This window comes from Ruditapes philippinarum, unplaced genomic scaffold, assembly GCF_026571515.1.
Source record: "Ruditapes philippinarum isolate M1 unplaced genomic scaffold, ASM2657151v2 ctg4665_1_1_1_1, whole genome shotgun sequence".
In the NCBI taxonomy this organism is placed as follows: domain Eukaryota; kingdom Metazoa; phylum Mollusca; class Bivalvia; order Venerida; family Veneridae; genus Ruditapes; species Ruditapes philippinarum.
The window spans coordinates 61,959-66,921 of record NW_026853352.1 but is presented as its reverse complement, the minus strand read 5'-3'; the positions used below and the strand labels follow the sequence as shown (position 1 = coordinate 66,921).

General features: G+C 31.3%; 1 long non-coding RNA gene across 1 annotated transcript; it reads left to right on the top strand.

Annotated features, from left to right (window-relative positions):
* Nucleotides 1-4: 4 nt before the first annotated feature.
* On the top strand, nucleotides 5-4,689 carry LOC132736595 (uncharacterized). Its single transcript, XR_009626598.1, has 2 exons — nucleotides 5-96; nucleotides 1,647-4,689. It is a non-coding gene; the product is annotated as an uncharacterized LOC132736595 (long non-coding RNA).
* The last annotated feature ends 274 nt before the right edge of the window (nucleotides 4,690-4,963 follow it).

Here is a 4,963-nt window from a genome sequence, read left to right as displayed (position 1 = left end):
TTTAGGCACAGAAGAATGGTTACACTGGACCAACGTTAGGACCCCGAGAATCTCAACATAATCCTAGAAACTTTGATGAACAAACATTACACGCTGGTAACTTTATTTTTACTTCATTTACATCCAAGTTTATTATAAGGGATACCTTTAATGATACTTTTAAACCTTTACAATGCCAGATTTGAATAATGGACTAGTCCTGTTTTTTATCTGGAATTGTTCATTGTTGTTGTAAAGGGGTGTAGATATAAAAAACTTGAATTATGTACCCATTACAGTTTAAAAGTCTACATTGACTGTGCAGAATTATATTAAATATCAAATTTCATATTTTGGTAAATGTTTTGTGTTTTAATGTTCCCTGTAAAATAAGATATTCACTATATCAAAGTTAAATACTAGTATTTTATGTAACCTAACTTTCTCGCGAGGGCAGCTAGATGATAAAATTCCCGTCACCGCGCATTGCTACAAATTTTGAAACAAACTTGTTTCCGACTCCTTCAGGATCTGGTGCTCTCCCTTGTAAAGCATTCTTTCAGTTACCTCCCTTGAACTTAATACGGCGCAACATGATTAAATCATATCGCATGTTATGCTAGAAAAAGCAACAACAACCCCACCCCCCCCCCAAAAAAAAAAAAAAAAAACCTATCCTCACAGCTTTGGCTAAAAAACATAACATACAACTTTGGCTAAAAAACATAACATTGTACATGCTACTGTATGTTTTTCTTGGTAGATATTTTAAAGTGGCCTTTCACATTCCGATTTCTAATTTTACTTTTGATATCGTTCTCCTCATTTCCTGTTGACAGGTTTGGAAACAATATATATTTACTTGACAGGTTTAATCTCATTTGGGTCTCAAAAACACAATTTTGATAGATAATAATGTTCCATTTTTTTCTAAAGATTTAGATTCAGGTAAGATGCTTTTTGAAAAAAGAGATACTTTTTGTGTTTCTGTTTTTCATATTTGATATACGAGGGTTATATTTATTTAAGAAATGTAATTGTATCCTTTTTTGTTAAACTAGTGGCGTTATGTGATAAATGTTTACAATGAAGAATTTTATATGTTCCTAATTTATGATGTTACCAGCGATGAACTACTTTTATGTCTGCTTGGAATTACGTGCGTAGTAATCCAATCACGACTGCGTTTAGTTAAACATTTTTATTTTAGCTCGATTTGCGAAACAAGTTCTTGCAACTTATATAAATCAATGTCTAGTTCGCCTCCTAGAACTAACCAGTACTGGTGTCATATGAGGAATCATGATCGTGATCCGATTATGGCTCGAACCCATGATTCCTGGGTTGAGATGCAGACACATTAACCACTCGGTCACCGCTCCCTCACGAGTGCGTTAAATAGCGATTTATAGTAAGCATATGTAACTAACAGGCCACACTTTGTTATGGTTACACATTCTATTTAGTTTGAACATTATCTTTATTCGAGGGACTACTTATTTGGGCGCAGATGAACATTATTATTTTTCGAGGGGCTTCTTTTTAGGGCGCAGAAAGCGCGTACTTTTCAATCCGGCTAAGTACTCCACGATAATTATGCTTCTTTCTAAAAAAAAGTCCTTCACATCTATCGGTTATTAAAAGCGAACAACCATTTTTTCTTTCAGGACAAACGGTAATTGGGTACAGTATGGTTTCACAGGGGGAGCCAGCCAAAAGGGAATGAACTTTGGAAAAGCACGGTCAATCAACGACTGACGTTATCAATGAATGTATAGTCTATTTCAAAGTAGTTAGGATAGATATTTTTACAATTCTCTTTTCATACTGAACGATATTCACCGAGAGTACCATGATAATTGTGATACTTGCTTAACATTTAAACCTGAAAACATGCCGCTGACGGTCAGTATTTTTCGTGCAAAAAGGATTTGATGAAAGTGAGAGTTTATATACTGCGTGCTAGATTTAAGAGGTTTGAAAATTTGGTTAATAAAATTTTTTAATCATGTATTCAAAAGACTGTTTTCTGCGTCATATAACATTGTATCCACAAGCATATAATATACATGTAGTATTAATAAAAGGTCATTTTATTCGCCAAGTATGTTCAAAGCTTTACAGACCCACCCGACAACTATATTTTTGAAACTGTGACGTAATTATGGAAAAAAAATATCTTTCAGATTTCATTTTTATAGCGAGAAAAATTTTTAGTACAAGAAGTATACAAATACTCTTTGATAGACATAAAAAGAATATGTCTTGGTGGGTCTTATAAATTACTATTTTGATGTGACGTCATCTTGTTTGTTTGTTTGTTTTTTGTTTGTTTTTTGTTTGTATTAATGATGTTCGTTAGATATAAAAACACACTATAATCAAATTATTTCTGACATTGTATTTTTTGTTAAGAGCCTAAGGTTAAATAGTAACAGATATAATAAATAAGTTGTTATGATGTAATTCATGGCAAATAAGCCATCTGTCACAGTTCATAAAACATATAAATAAATAGAGGATATTCAAGTTTTTTTCTATAAATACAGGATTTATTTCACTGAGTGGTATGAAAATAAATATTTCATGAGTGGCGGTAGCTGTGGTATAAACTTGAAATTTCTGTTTATTATATACATTTTTCATTACAATTTGAAAGCTTTCCTTCTATTTTTTGTGTATTGGCTGAATTTAGAATAAAGTAGTCCAGCAAGACACTAGTGAGAATACAGAAAATATGTTTCACTGCAGTGAAACATATTTTTACAGTGAAAATACAGAAAATGAAAATATGCATTTTATTTCATCAATATTTCATTTAAAGCTATATAATAAAGTAAAGAAGATGTTTATGTAAACTTCTGCCTGACACTAAAATGGCGCGTGCTTTTATATTTTATAAGTACATCGTGGTATTTAATACTGAATCTATACAAACGTCATATTGCCCTTTGGTAAAAATGAGGTAGTCCTGTTTTATATTTTTGGTTAAATAAATTCATCTAACATTTTCAATCATGTAACTCTCACTAAACTAAAAGGCCCAAAGCTACGATATTTGTTTTTCAGCATTGCCTAGAAAACATCTGTAAACTATTTTTGATCGCGCTTTTGTGGTCAAAATGGTCTCCTCATTTTATGAATGCATAATTTTCTATCTTCTTTCCTGCTTATGACTGGTGGGCGATACAGGCCAACTTGGGCCTCTTGTTTATTTTACAATTTTTGTTTGCTGTTCACAAATTGAAATAGGTCAGGTGGCGAGTCTTCAGGTGTAACATCCGATGGATGTGACAGGTGTTGATGTCACGTTGAGGTTATGTAACATATTGTAATCTAACAGACTTCAACGATGTACGCGCGTTTTGGCTTTAATAACGCTTGATTTATGATCTGACAGTTGATACATTTTCATTATTTCTTTTCCAGATATAAACAACCAATCGGGTCAAAATGTTATTTATGTTTTCAAAAATATCTGTTATATCTCTGAGGGAAATGGCGAAAAAATGATTAATTAGCTTAGGATTATATTTCTTTTCTTATTAACAGTAACAATAAGTCATTTAAAGGGAGTATTAAAGGTTATTTTTTTTTTATATTTCAATTTCATATATCATTCTCCAAGGACGAAAAAGTGCCAGAACCTATCCTTGGAGATGTGTTGACCGTTTTATCACATTTTCTTTTATCTACTACCGCGTGATAAAAGTTTTATAAGTTTTTTTACATTGTCACTTTGTTGTTTTGTTGTTGTTTTTTTGTGCTCTTTGTTAAAATTGTGTCATTTAGCACGTATTTTTGTGTTGTTTAAATAAAAAGTTGGCTTTTTTAAATAAATTTGTTGAGATATAAATTATTACTTGTAATTATATGCTAATTATTTGTAATAATATGGAAATTACTTGTTAATAATATGCAAATTACTTGTAATAATATGCAAATTACTTGTCACATTTCTTGTAATTGTAAACAAATTATTGTTTCATAATAATTATTTGAGATTGTTGGTTATTCTTTGCATATTACTTGTAATATTAAAGCCTCATGTAATTTATGCAATTTACATGTGGGCAGTTTTTGCACATTACATAATTGAATATGCAAATTGCTTGATATTTAAAGCAAAAACTGTATCTAATGCATATACATGTAATTTGTGGTTATTATATGTAAAATACTTCTTGATATATAACAAACTGCTGATTCGAAACCATTTGTCAATTTAGTGAATTAATATGCACTTTTGATACAAGTCACGTAATTTTTTAAGGAATATATTTTTTTGTAAGTTGTAACAAAATTGCTGGTCTCTTTGACCGACTGGTTAAGATCGTTGACTTCAAATCTTTTTGTCCATAACCGCTATGGGATCACATCCCGTCAAGGGGTTTTGAATTCTTTCATGCGAGAAAAAGCTTTCCTACTTGCTTACGAGAGGTCGGACGCTTTAGTCAGGTGCCCGCTTGTGCATGAAATGGCACTTGAGGTTCTCCGCCAATGCATCTGGAAAGTCACCACGTGATCTTAACAACGTCAGTGCATCATGAAACCCTACAAATTATTGAAATAAAATAAAAAATGTTAAAAAATAATAATTCCTTTAAAAAATTGATAAATGAGCCAATTATTTTATTTGTTTTGTAAAAGAGAAGTCAAAGTAATCTCGATGTTTATAGATCTGTAAAATAGATTAAAACATTTAAAATATGCAGTATTTGTTATTTTTCTTCCGTGTCAAAGTATTTGTTCAACAATTTGTCCTTTTTTAAGCCTAATGTATTTTATTTGACTTTTCCTTTCGTACCATTTAAAGTTCTATTTTATATTTTTTTTTTCCCCGTAAAAATCGAAGTTTTTTTCTTCGCAAAATAGTTTTGTAATTGAAACAACGTATTGGCGATGAGCATGTTTGTGCCATGATAACTATTTAGTTCTGTTCTGTCATAACTTTTAGCTCACCAGAACCGAAGGTTCAGGGTGA